Source organism: Pelodiscus sinensis, chromosome 3 (assembly GCF_049634645.1).
Source record: "Pelodiscus sinensis isolate JC-2024 chromosome 3, ASM4963464v1, whole genome shotgun sequence".
NCBI classification, from domain to species: domain Eukaryota; kingdom Metazoa; phylum Chordata; order Testudines; family Trionychidae; genus Pelodiscus; species Pelodiscus sinensis.
Genome location: NC_134713.1, coordinates 101,938,913 through 101,953,579, shown reverse-complemented (window position 1 = coordinate 101,953,579; position 14,667 = coordinate 101,938,913). Strand labels below are relative to the sequence as shown.

Sequence of the window (14,667 nt, the reverse complement as noted above, 5' to 3'; positions counted from 1 at the left end):
AAAGTGCTACCAGACCTTTTTTTTTTTTTTGGTAACAGACTATCTCGGCTACCCCCTGAAGCATATTGACTGTGTACATGTCACCTCAGTACGAGAAGTAAAAGCAAAATTTCTTGATACCTTAAACGACTGCTTCTTGGAGCAGCTGATACAGGAACCCACAAGGGGAGAGGCAATTCTCGATTTAGTCCTGAGTAGTGCGCAAGATCTGGTCCAACAGGTAACTATAACAGGATCTCTTGGAAATAGTGACCATAATATAATAACATTTAACATTCCTGTGGTGGGAAGAACACCTCTGCAGCCCAACACTATGGCATTTAATTTAAAAAAGGGGAACTATGCAAAAATGAGGAGGTTAGTTAAACAGAAATTAAAAGGTACAGTTACTAAAGTAAAATCCCTGCAAGCTGCATGGACACTTTTCAAAGACACCATAATAGAGGCCAAACTTAAATGTATACCCCAAATTAAAAAAAACATAGTAGAAGAACTAAAAAAGAGCCACCATGGCTTAACAACCATGTAAAAGAAGCAGTGAGAGATAAAAAGATATTTGTTAAAAAGTGGAAGTCAAATCCTAGTGAGGTAAATAGAAAGGAGCATAAACACTGCCAAATTAAGTGTAAAAATGTAATAAGAAAAGCCAAAAAGGAGTTTGAAGAACAGCTAGCCAAAAACTCAAAAGGTAGTAACAAAAAGTTTTTTAAGTACATCAGAAGCAGGAAGCCTGCTAAACAACCAGTGGGGCTCCTGGACGATCGAGATACAAAAGGAGCACTTAAAGACAATAAAGGCATTGCGGAGAAACTAAATGAATTCTTTACTTCAGTCTTCATGGCTGAGGATGTTAGGGAGATTCCCAAATCTGACCCATCCTTTGTAGGCGACAAATCTGAGGATTTGTCACAGATTGAAGTGTCCTTAGAGGAGGTTTTGCAATTAATTGATAAACTTAACAGTAATAAGTCACCGGGACTAGATGGTATTCACCCAAGAGTTCTGAAAGAACTCAAATGTGAAATTGCGGAACTATTAACTATGGTTTGTAACCTATCCTTTAAATCAGCTTCTGTACCCAGTGACTGGAAGATAGCTAATGTAATGCCTATATTTAGAAAGGGCTCTAGAAGTGATCCCGGCAATTACAGACTGGTAAGTCTAACGTCAGTACCGGGCAAATTAGTTGAAACAATAGTAAAGAATAAAATTGTCAGACACATAGAAGAAATAAGTTGTTGGGCAAAAATCAGCATGGTTTGTGTAAAGGGAAATCATGTCTAACTAATCTATTAGAGGTCTTTGAAGGGGTCAACAAACGTGGACAAGGGGGATCCAATAGATATAGTGTACAGCTGGTCCCCAAGTTACGAACGGGTTACAGACCAAACACTTGGCTGTAACTCGAAATGTTCGTAATTCGGACCCCATTGAGTTACATTGCGACCGCGCTGTTCATAAGCGCAGGTTGCGTTCGTAACTCGGGGATCGCTTTTACGACTGCGTAATGGGAGGTTTGGTCATAAATGTAAATGGTCGTAGATCGACCGTTCGTAGCTTGGGGATCGGCTGTACTTAGATTTCCAGAAAGCCTTTGACAAGGTCCCTCACCAAAGGCTCTTATGTAAATTAAGTTGTCATGGGGTAAGAGGGAAGATCCTTTCATGGACTGAGAGGTTAAAAGACAGGAAACAAAGGGTAGGAATAAATGGTACATTTTCAGAATGGAGAGGGGTAACTAGTGGTGTTTCCCAAGGGTCAGTCCTAGAACCAATCCTATTAAACTTATTCATAGATGATCTGGAGAAAGGGGTAAACAGTGAGGTGGCAAAGTTTGCAAATGACACTAAACTGCTCAAGGTAGTTAAGACCAAAGCAGACTGTGAAGAACTTCAAAAAGATCTCACCAAACCAAGTGACTGGGCAACAAAATGGCAAATGAAATTTAATGTGGATAAATGTAAAGTAATGCCGCATTGGAAAAAATAACTTCAACTGTACATATAATATGAGGGGGGCTAATTTAGCTACAACTAATCAGGAAAGAGATCTTGGAGTCATCGTGGACAGTTCTCTGAAGATGTCCATGCAGTGTGCAACGGCAGTCAAAAAAACAAATAGGAAGTTAGGAATTATTAAAAAAGGGATAGAGAATAAGACGGAGAATATCTTATTGCACTTATATAAATCCATGCTACTTCCCTATCTTGAATACTGCGTACAGATGTAGTCTTCTCATCTCAAAAAAGATATACTGGCATTAGAAAAGTTTCAGAGAAGGGCAAATAAAATGATTAGGGGTTTGGAACGGGTCCCATATGAGGAGAGATTAAAGAGACTGGGACTTTTCAGCTTGGAAAAGAGGAGACTAAGGGGGGGATATGATAGAGGTATATAAAATCATGAGTGGTGTGGAGAAAGTGAATAAGGAAAAGTTATTTACTTGTTCTCATAATATAAGAACTAGGGGCCACGAAATGAAACTAATGGGCAGCAGGTTTAAAACAAATAAAAGGAAGTTCTTCTTCACACAGCGCATAGTCAATCTGTGGAACTCCTTGCCTGAGGAGGTTGTGAAGGCTATAACAGGGTTTAAAAGAGAACTAAATAAATTCATGGAGGTTAAGTCCATAAATGGCTATTAGCTAGTACATGGTGTCCTTAGCCTCTGTTTGTCAGAGGGGGGAGATGGATGGCAGGAGAGAGATCACTTGATCATTACCTGTTCGATTCCTCCCTCTGGGAGACCTGGCATTGGCCACTGTTCGCAGACAGGGTACTGGGTTGGATGGACCTTTGGTCTGACCCAGTATGGCTGTTCTTATGAGTTGCCCCACTGTGCCAAGCCCGCTGTAGGCACGGGGGCTGCTTTAGGGACTGGCTGGTTTGAGCCTTATTGAGCAGAGTGTGAAAGTGCCACCCAACGGTCACTGCCCGCCCAACGCCCCTTTTCCTCCCATTCATGCAGCTGCCCTGACTTGTGTCCCGGCCCATTCCTTACATCGGGGTTGGGCGTGATGCTGCCCTGGGGCTGGATCCAGCGCGCAGCCTGCATCTGACTGCTTTGTACTTAGAGCCTGCTGCCTATGCCACCGAACTTCCAGATAGTGGCTCAGGTAGCCAGATACTATTGAAATGGCTCAGGGCTCCCAGTTGCAATGATACCCAAGCAAGGGCTGTAGCCACGAGCCCTTTAAATAGCTGCAGCAACTCTGGGTGGCTGCCAGGCAACATGGTAGCGGTGGAGCCTGGAGCTGTGAGCCATTTTCTGTGTTTTTAAATAAAAGCCTCCGGCCACAGACAACTGTGGAAGAGGCTAGTCCCCAGCCCCACCCCTGTCCTGGTGGAGTGAGGACAATAAATGGGGCACAGTCATACCAGGATACAAAATATATTGGAAGGGAAGAACAGGTTGTGCTGGGTGGGGGGGAGTGGCACTAAAGGCGAAAAAAATGTAGAAATCAAATGAAGTAAAAAAATTAAATGAACCAAAATGTTCCATATAATCGCTATGGATAGAAATTCCATACTTTAATAATAAGAATACAGGCTGTCCTTGCTATAAGTCCAAGATAAGTTCCAAAACACTAGGCTTTATACCTAAACAACTTAAAGTGGGACTGACTTCCATTTGTGCAAACTGTTTTTTTTGTTTTGTTTTTTTGTTTTTTTTTATTTAAAAGCAGGGAATGAGAGGACTCATAATGCATCAGTTACTTTAGTTCAGAGTGGATGCATACTGGGGTGACTTATAGCAGGTGACCCTGTATGGCAGTACGGATATATTATTGACCACGTAACCAGGATAGTGACAGTGACTATGAAATGCTAAGGGAGATTGGAGAGGCTATGAAAATAAAAAAACTCAGTAGTAGTGAGGGATTTCAACTCTCCCCATATTAACTGTGTTCACGTCACCTCAGGATGGGATGCAGAGATAAAATTTCTTGATACCTTAAATGGCTGATTCTTAGAGCAGCTGATTCCGGAACCCACAAGGGAAGAGGCACTTCTTGATTTAGTCCTAAGTGGAGTGTAGGATTTACTCCAAGAGGTAACTATAACTGGACTGGTTGGAAATAGTGACCATAATGTAATACAATTTAACATCCCTGTGGTGGGAAAATCTCAGCAGACTAACACTGTGGCATTTAATTTCAGAAAGGGGAGCTGCATAAAAATGAGGAGGTTAGTTAAGCAGAAATTAAAAGGTATAGTGACAAAAGTAATATTCCTGCAAGCTGCATGGAAACTTTTCAAAGACACCACAACAGAGACCCAACTTAAATGCATACCCCAAATTAAAAAACATAAGGAGAACGAAAAAAGTGCCACTGTGGCTTAACAACCAAGTAAAAGAAGCAGTGAGAGATAAGAAAGCATAGTTTAAAAAGTGGAAGTTAAATCCTAGTAAGGAAAATATAAAGGAGCATCATAAACTCTGTCAAAGTAAGTGAAAAAATATCATGAGAAAAGCAAAAAAGGAGTTTGAAGAACAGCTAGCCAAAAAACTCAAAAAGTAATAGCAAAAGTTTTTTAAGTACATCAGAAGCAGGTTGCCTGCTAAACAACCACTGGGGCCACTGGAAAATTGAGATGTTAAAGAAGCACTCAGAGACGATATGGTCATTGCAAAGAAACAAAATGAATTCTTTGCTAAGGTCTTCACAGCTGAGAATGTTAGGGAGATTCCCAAATCTGTGTCATTTTTTTTAGGTGACAAATCTGAGGAATTGTCCCAGCTTGAGGTGTCATTATCTGGGGGTTTTGGAACAATTGATAATCTTAACAGTAACAAGTCACTGGGACCAGATGGCATTCACCCAGGAGTTCTGAGAGAACTTAAATGTAAAATTGCAGAACTATTAACTGTGGTTTGTAACCTATCCTTTAAATCAGCTTCTGTACCTAATAACTGGAAGTTAGCTAATGTGATGTCAATATTTTAAAAGGGGTCTAGAGGGGTTCCTGGCAATTACAGAGCAGTAAATCATAATTTGTTGCATAAAAATCAACACGGTTTCTGTAAAGGGAAATCATGCCTTACTAATGCATGAACTTACCAGAGTTCTTTCAGGCGGTCAACAAACGTGGACAAGGGGGATCCAGTAGATACAGTGTACTTAGATTTCCAGAAAGCCTTTGAGGAGGTCCCTCACCCTTTACTTCCCTTTACTTAAGTAAAGTAAGTTGTCATGGGATAAGAGGAATGGTCCTCTCATGGATTGATATGACAGGAAACAAAGGGTAGGAATAAATGGTAAATTTTCAGAATGGAGATAGTTGACTAATGGTGTCCCCCAAGCATCCATACTGGGTCCAATGCTATTCAACCTATTTATAAATGATCTGGAAAAAGGGGTAAACAGTGAGATTTAAAATCTGAAGATTATACTAAACTGCTCAAGATAGTTAAGATCAAAGCAGACTGTGAAGAGCGTCACTGAGCTCTTCAAAACTTCAAACACAGCTTCAAAAACTAAGTGATTGGGCAACAAAATGGCAAATGAAATTTAATGTTGATAAATGTAAAGGAATACATATTGGAAAAAATAATCCCAACTATACATATAAAATGATGGGGACTAATTTAGTTATAACTACTCAAGAGAGAGATATTGACATCACTGTGGATAGTTCTCTGAAAACATCCACTCACTGTGCAGCAGTCGTCAAAAAAGCAAACAGAATGTTAGTAATCATTAACAAGGGATGGAGAATAAGCCCAAGAACATCTTATTGCCTCTATATAAATCCATGCTACACTCACATCTTGAATAATGTGTACAGGTGTTGTTGCCTCATCTTAAAAAAGATATATTGGCATTGGAAAAGGTTCAGAAAAGGGCAACAAAAATGATTAGGGGTTTGGAAGGGGTCCCATATGAAGAGAGATAAAAAAAAGACTGGGACTTTTCACTTCAGAAAAGAGCAGACTAAGGGGGAATATGATAAAAGGTCTATAAAATCATTACTGGTGTGGAAAAAGTCAGTGAGGCATAAGAATTAGGGGTCACCAAATGAAATTAGCAGGTAGCAGGTTTAAAACAAAAGGAAGTTTTTCTTCACACAGTGCACAGTCAACCTGTGGAATTCCTTGCCAGAGGATGTTGTGAAGACCAGGAGTTTAACAGGGTTCAGAAAAGAACTAGATAAATTCACGGAGGTTAGGTCCATCCATGGCTCTTAGCCAGGATGAGTAGGAATGGTGTCCCTAGCCTCTGTTTGTCAGATGCTGGAAATGGATGACAGGAGAGGAGTCACTTGATGATTACCTGTTCTGTTCACTCCCCTTGGGGCATCTGGCATTGGTCACTGTTGGAAGACAGAATACTGGGCGACATGGATCTTTGGTCTGACCTAGTATGGCCGTTCTTATGTTTTGCCCTAGGACCCAACCTTCTACCACAGGTCCTGCCCCTCCATGACTACCTACCAAAATTCATTAAGTAGCCCCCCCCCCCGCAAAAATTATTGCCCACTCCTACCCTAGATTGTGTTGTGCTCCCAGATACTAGGTGGGGCTTGCCTAGAGTTTGGCTCTGAGATGGGGAGAATAGGGCCAACATTCACCACCACTAGCAAGTGGCAAGTGGGAGGAGGCAATGATAGCACTGAGGCAGGCTGTGCCCCAGCTTGAAAGGGAGCACCAAGAAAATTGTGCTTCTGAAGCAGTTAGGGTGACCATAATTTTCCAAAGGAGCCTAAGCTCTCCTTGCCTCCTGTCTGTTCAGGGCTGACTTAAGGTCCCCCTTCCTACTGGCTCCTGGGGCCAAATCCTGCCACCACCCCTCCGCCCCCCACTGCCTGCTCTCTACTCTCATCCCACTTCGGTCCCCATGGTCCTTGCATGTGGTGCTGGTCTGAGCACCTTTGCAGCCCACTAATATGTGGGGCTGGTCCTCAAGTCCCTCCTCCCCCAGTGGGAAGAGTGAGTAATGGAGGGAAGGGGTGGTGGAGTGAGTGGAGATAGAAGAGACAGGGAAGGGGATGAGGCAAGGTGTTTGGATTCTACAGTCAGGAAATTAGTTCGAGTTCCCCTGCTGCATGCCCTTGCACAGGGCTGCCTAGACCCTGGTAGGCTGGCTAGCCGGAACTGATATCCATAGCCCTACATCCTGTGCAGGTCTGCGGTTGCCATTTCCCTCTCCCGTGCATGTTCCTGCTAGGAGTTCTAGCCACTATTTTGGCAAAACTGTGCATTTTTTGTTCTTGCTATTGTCCACTTTTGTCAAAAAAGGACAGTCCTGGCCAATATAGGTCATGTGATCACAATAAGCACAATTCTTGCTGAGCACCATCTCAGGTTCAGGAAAGGGTCAATCCCTCTCCTAACCTATGTTGTTTTTATTACCAGTATTCCTGACTACTAAATATCTCTGAATATGATTTAAATGGGCATGGGCATAGAATTTTTTTAACCTTTCATGTATCTAGAGAGAATAAAAAAAAGCTTTAGTTGTTGCAAATGAAGAAATGACAGTTAAGATACCATTCTTAGGTTTGAATAAATGTTCACATATCTGCTACTTTGTATATGTACTTGAGAATTATTAATACCAGTTGAATTATATTTTGGTGGTATTTCAGTATTTTTCAGTAGGTGTCACCAGAACTTCATATTTTCTCTATTTTCTCTCTATTGATACTTTCTTTTAGTCTGAAAACTCTACCATGAGTTAGTATGTTATGTGCTCTCTTCACTAGGAGATTAACTGTGTCAGTGTTATGGAAACGGATTAGCTTATCTGATTTGGTAATGTGATTTGGCAGGTATTGATTTTATAATAGATACTGTATTACTGTTATTTATTGAGAGGCGACTATAATTGGTACTGTATAGATCATGGAGGAGATACAGGATTCAAAGATTCAACAGGACTACTTGTGTGAGTAATGACTATTGCTAAAATAAGGATTTTTCAGGGCTATACATAACAGGTGCAAGTGCAATCCACCTCACTTTTGCTCTTTCCCAGCCTCACTACTGCAATATGGCCAATCTTAAAGGTTCAAAAAATCATGATTGATTTCACCCACCAAATCATTGTCTAGATCAGGGGTGGGCAATAATTTTTGCCTGGGGGCCACTTCAAAAATGTTTGAAGTAGCCCTGGTCACCCTGAAAGGGGCCGGGCCTAAACAGGAAGGGGTGGAGGAGCCTGTTTGCCCCCCCTTCCCACTAGGCACCCATGCCTTGGAAAAGGCTTGGCACACTCCCCCACCCCCAGGCCAATGAAGGCCTGGGGGTGGGGGCGTGCGGGAAGCCTTCTCCTGCCCTGCAAGGAACACGTGGCACTTTAAAATGCCATGGGCTTCTTGCAGGGCTGGGGCAAGGCGAAGAAAGCTTCACGCAGCTCCCCTGTCCCTAGACCCTGATTGGCCTGGGGGTGGAGGAGCATGTGAAGCCTCCTCCGCTCTCCCTTCCGCCCTGCGAGCAGTGTGCCGGGCTTCAAAGCGCCACATGCTCCTGGCAGTGTGGGAGAAGGCTTCACATGCTCCCCCACCCTCAGACCAATTAAGGCCTGGGAGCAGGGGAGTGTGCAATGCCTTCTCCGCTCTGCCCCTGCCCTACGAGCTTTGAAGTGCACCGGATCCAGCCCGCAGAGGCCCTTTTGCCCACCCTGGGTCTAGATGGTAGAGTGCTGCTTTAGATGTTAGGAGAACAGGTTTCTAATCCCTGCTTTTCTTTGATCTTGAGTTGCATTTGGCACTTAATGTCTCTCTGTGCCTCCATTTCTTCTTGTTGCTTTGTCTGGTGTTATGGTGTAAGATCTTTGGGGGCAGGAACTATCTCTTACTACAGCCCATGGATCAGATCTGGCCCTTGACTCAGCAGGAGTCTTGGGCAGACTCCCTTCCTGAGGTACCTGCTGGGCTGCTGGTTACGAGCTGCCTAGGTATGTGTCTCCTGGCCAAAGCTTGCTGCTGACACCCCAGCCCCATCTCCCCCCGCACTCTTTCCTCATTGCACGAGGAGTAACAGTTAATTCGAGGGAAGGATTTTGGATTGGACTACCGCGTCTACACGCTGCAAGTTAATTCAGGCTACAGGCATTTTAAAATGGCGACCGGCCGCGAATATGCTAATGAAGTGTGGGATATTTAAATCCTGCACTTCATTAGTAACTTCGGTATGTTTCATTTACCTCCCTAGTTCAAACTAGGGGCAAGTGTAGACATACCCTAGGTGAATTTGTCATCCAAATAAATTAGCAGATATGTTTTGAAATAATGAAAAAGGAATAATACTTAGATTGCACTGGTGTTTGGGCTGTCTTCTATTTGTTAAACTTTAGGGGAATTCATCTGCCTCCACTGGTGCATGGGCATATTAGATTCAAAATTCAATTTTACATATACACAACATGCATGTACAAAAATGCAGGCCTCCCTTTTACCTGCTGGGTCACAGGCAGGGCCAGCCCACAATATTTTGGCACCTGAGGCAGGGAGCTCAAATGACTCCACCATGCCTTCTCGCTTGGGCCAAAACTTTGAAAGGTCCCAATTCTGCCTTCTTCCTGTTCTACTCCTCTCATGGTACTGCAGAAAGAATACATCTGCCCAAACAGCAGACACAATTTTCTACCCTCTGGGTCTTAGTGGCGCCCTCTACCCCCACAGTCTGGCACCTGAGGCGGCCACCTCAGTTTGCCTCGTGGTAAGGCCAGCCTGGTCACAGGCTCCACTTAACACTGCTTGACATCTACAATGTGGGAGACATAATTCCTTCTCCAGACTCTTCTCCCAGCCCCAGCATATGAACCTTTCAATTTTCAATGTCTTAAAGAGTTGAGCTTCAGCAAAGCAACCTTAACTCCTGCATCTCTTGCTCCTTAAACTGCATCCCTTCCCTAACAGGCTCCTTCTCCTTACCAAATCTTCAGGGAGGAACAGCAGGCCCATATTCTATAAGGTGTCACCAGATGGTATATCCTACATGCTCTGGAGCAGCAGGACCTCTCCTGCTGCAATTTGAGATGATTTAAGGTACCTCACTGTCACCCCATCCTTTATGTAATCCCTGACCATAATATACCATCTCCCTGCATGTTTCCAATCTCTGTTAAATCAATCCCCACTATAAATTCACTCTTCCCCCACTATGTTCAATTTCTTCTGCACCCAAATTAATTATCTCCCCTTAATAAAACTTACCATTCATAACTGCCAGACAACTCAGTTCCTAGGCAGCCAGACAGGACGATCCCTCTGAATAGCTCATGATACCATCTACATATTTTGTTAGTTTGTAAAGTGCTAATAGACTATTTGTTGTTTTTTAAGTTTTTCCTCTAAATAGTTTTTCTACTGTTTGCACAATAACCCAACTGAGCTACAACCTGTTGAAGTTTAAGTATTGATATTTATATTCAAATCACCTCAAGTTCCCCCAGAGTTGCACACAACCCCCACTTCATTTCCTAGGCTGCTCCTACAGCTCTGGCTCCTCAGAACTGACACGAGAATGTTAGAAGAATTAGCAAATATGGCCTTGCTGCTTGTGTTCTTTCTGCATAACCTAGAAGTGCTACTTGCCCCCCCCCCGTTCTAAAATCTGATTTGTCAATTTTATGTGTTCACTTTTTTTTTTGATTGTATCACTTTGGTATGTATGCTCATACCAATTTTCTTCCACAAATTGATCTGAGGAAGTGGGTCTGGACCACGAAAGCTCATCACCTAATAAACCATCTTGTTAGTCTTTAAAGTGCTGCATAGTCCTGTCTTTTGTTTCAGCTAGACCAGACTAACAGGGCTTCATCTCTATCACTCCTTTAGAGGCATGCTACCTACATTTGCTATAACTGTTGCTTCTCTTTGGAGCCTCCCTTCATAATGTGCACATGGAGGGATTTTTCACAAAGTGGAAACTGCACAGCAAAGTATCCTATACAGGCAGTCCCCGAGTTATGCGGATCCGACTTACGTCGGATCTGCAGTTACGAACGGGGTTTGCTCCGCGTCTCGCTGGTCTGCTGGAGACCAGCAGACTAGGGAGACAGGGAGCAAAACCTCGGAGGACGCCGGCAGCGGGACAGCCGTGGCGCGTCTGGGCTGCCCGCTGCCCGCGTGCTCCGCGCCCCAGCTGCTGTACCACAGGCGTCCGGAGCAAAGCTGCAGAGCACAGGGGCAGCGGGACAGCCCAGACGCGCCGCGGCTGTCCTGCTGCCCGCGTGCTCCGCGGCTTTGCTTCCCGTCTCCCTGGTCTGCTGGCTTTGCTCCGGACGCCTGTGGTACAGCAGCTGGGGCGCTGCCGGTTGGTCCTGTAGCACCGCTCTGGGCGCTACTGGACCAACCCGGCAGCACCCCAGCTGTTCTGCCCCAGGTGTCCTGATTCAGCCACTGCTGGTCAGTTTCAGCAGCGGCTGAATCAGGACGCCTGGGACAGAGCAGCTTAGGTGCTGCTGGGTTGGTCCAGTAGCGCCGAGGAGCAGCGCTACTGGAGCAACCCAGCAGCACCCAAGCTGCTCTGCCCCAGGCGTCCCCAAGTCAGCCGCTGCTGAAACTGACCAGCTGACTACAGGAAGCCCGAGGCAGAGTTGCTCTGCCCCGGGCTTCCTGGAATCAGCCGCTGATCAGTTTCAGCAGCAGCTGACTTGGGGACGCCTGGGGTTCTTAAGTTGAATCTGTATGTAAGAACTGGCGTCCAGATTCAGCCTGTTGAAACTGATCAGCGGCTGATTCCAAGAAGCCAGGGGCAGAGCAACTCTGCCTCGGGCTTCCTGTAGTCAGCCGCTGGTCAGTTTCAGCAGTGGCTGAATCTGGATGCCAGTTCCGACTTACATACAGATTCAACTTAAGAACAAACCTACAGTCCTTATCTTGTACGTAACCCGGGGACTGCCTGTGATATTGTACAATTAGGCAGGACACATTTTTGCTTCTTAAATAATAGGACTGGATTAAGGTCTTCATAGGTCCTAGGCACTCTCATAATTGTAGGCCTTTATATATTTATATATAATCTAATTTAAAAGCAAAATGCCCTATTGCCTATATGTCTAATATCACCCATTTTAATTTTCACTCTTGAAAGTGGCACACCATGGGTGCAGAGTATCCTGAAGTAGTTATCCTGCATCTTCACAGCAAACCCACCATTTTGGGCTTGCTATTCTGATGTCGCTGTAAACCTCATTCTATGAAGAGTAAGGGATGTTATGGAATAGTGGTTTATTTTGAAATTTGACGTTGATGAAATAAGCTATTTTGAAATAGCATCAAAATAAAATATGCAAATTGCATAGCTCAAATTGTGTATCTTATTTCGAGTTACGGTGAGGTGTAGACGCAACCTCAGGTGAGCAATTCATGGTACTTCATTCTAAAATAAGAAAGTGTTACCAAAGACAAAGAAAGGCACATTTACATGCAAGGTGAACAGAGCCATCTTGAACAAGAACTTTAACTGATTAAGTTACATTTTTGTTTTAAAAGTATATTTTATTTTGTTGCTTCAGGGGATAGCCGAGTTAATGTTACAGGAAAAAAACAGCAAGCAAATGGTCTGGTAGCACTTTATAGACTAACAAAACATGTAGATGGTATCATGAGCTTTCGTGGGCACAGCCCACTTTTTTAGATGACCGGAGTTATGATTAGAGGATAAGGAAACTCGAAATAAATAGGAGAAGGGAAGGGGGAGGGGGAAGAAAGATGTATCAGAAAGTAGAATGGTATCCTTCCTGCCTTATCCATCCACTCAATTTGATCTTTATCTACTCAGGTTTAGCTACCCTTTCTCCTGATACTTTATGCATAGAGGTAGGGGGGGTGGGCGACACAACATCTTTCTTTCCCTCCCTCCCTTCCCTGCTCCTATTTATTTTGAGTTTCCTTATCCTCTCATCATAACTCTGGTCATCTGAAGAAGTGGGCTGTGCCCACGAAAGCTCATGATACCATCTACATGTTTTGTTAGTCTATAGAGTGCCACCAGACCATTTGCTTGCTGTTTATTTTTGTTGGTTTTGTAACCATTTTTATCTCAATTTTTTCTACTTGATATCATTTAAACCTATGTCCTATGGTTAAAAAACTTGTTTTACTTTTACCATAAGACAACTCAGTGCTTTGACTGAAGTGGAGCATTTGTCAATCCCAGTTATGTTAATAAGCTGCAGTGTACTGCTACTTTTGAGGAGTAGTAAATTGAACTTCTTCAGGTGTTCAGCAAAAGGGCCGGATACTACAGGGCAGACGGTTTTAAATTCGGGACTACGGGATGTTGGGGTCACCCTGCAAAAAGTAACTAGGCCAGTGTTATCCAATTTTATTTGGCCACAGAACCCTTTAAAAAAAAACTGCTGGGGGAAACTAGTTAACCAAAAAAAAAAAAAAAAAAGCGGCCCCATGAAAAATGTGGCCCCGGGCAACCGCCCAGCTCACTTGCCCCTAAGACCAGGTCTGGGGAAGGAGAGTGATAAGGTTCTCACGGATCCCTTACTTTCGCTTCACGGAACCTCAGGATTCCACAGAGCACTATTTGAGAAACACCGAACTAGGCAATGGAAGACTGCATGCTTGTCTGCCAGTTGTTGATGTCAGGGCTGTGAGCCACAGCCAGCAGAGCATTTCAGAAATCCAGAGTTTCAGGGCAGGAAGTGACATCACCCCTTTTGGGGGTAGATTGAACCCCAAAGCATTACAGTGGATAACCCAAAGCATTGCATACACAGTGAGGATGCTTAGAATAATCAGGTATAATATTGCCCCTGTATGCTATTTTTGACTCAGTTATGAATTTTTTTTAAGGCCCTAAGCTTTTCATAGGCCCTAAACATTTTTGTAGGCCCTAGGCACTGTGCCTGTTGTGCTTAATGGAAAATCTGGCCCTGAATAACAGTATAAACACAAAATAAATATAAGTACTGCAAGTTTTATGGTGTTACATTTAGTCCCACTGATTTTGGGGGGGTGAAAGAATATCTAGACCTGCCACCATCACTGTGTGTGTCTCCCCCTTTTTTTTTCCTTCACCAGTTGCTGTCTGAATTCAGTACAAGGTGTTTAAAGAAGAAAATAGCATTGCCACTGATGTGGCATTATCCCCTTCATTGCCTTCTTCCAACCACAATTTTGGGGTACAATTTTTCTTCTCCTTAGTAGTGCATAAAGTTCAATATTAAAAGCAGACTTGTTGTGCAGGGTTTCCTGACTATAACAGTGAGTTGTAAAATAACATTTTGGGGTACTTCATAATTTTGTGTAATTTTTAATTCACGAAATTATTTTTAAAACCTAAACTTCAAATGCATACATAACATTAAACAAACTTCAACTCCATAACAACTAGGAGGAGGGTATTTCCTCCATTGTATGACTTTTTATAGGTTAAAAAAAAGTACTGTTAATATAATAAGACACATCAAGAATACTAACCCATTTTCTGATTTCAGTTCAATTCAGGTAGATTCAGAGAAACTCCTAACTTTATTGTAGTGTATTCTGGTGAGAATATGGTTGCTAAGCATAGATTTATCACATGCATTATTAAGAAACAGCTTAACTGCCCTGAGACAAATCCATTTAAGGAAATTGTTTTGATCGGTATTTATTTTGCTAACTCTTGCTCTTAAGCATAGAGTTCTTTTTCTTGCAGTCGTCTAGGCTACATCTACACTACAAGGTTTTTGCAGAACAAATGGCAGAGCGTCCACA

The 14,667-nt window shown here is 43.3% G+C and overlaps 1 long non-coding RNA gene across 2 annotated transcripts in view; it reads left to right on the top strand.

Annotated features, from left to right (window-relative positions):
• LOC112544074 (uncharacterized) overlaps positions 1 to 14,667 on the top strand; it is a 95,263-nt gene that overhangs the window by 903 nt on the left and 79,693 nt on the right. The window contains exon 2 of one of the 2 annotated variants that reach the window (XR_012902696.1): positions 39 to 220. The exons of the other annotated variant lie outside the window; for it this stretch is intronic. This is a non-coding gene — a long non-coding RNA (uncharacterized LOC112544074). The remainder of the gene's footprint in view (positions 1 to 38; positions 221 to 14,667) is intronic. 2 annotated transcript variants of the gene reach the window in all.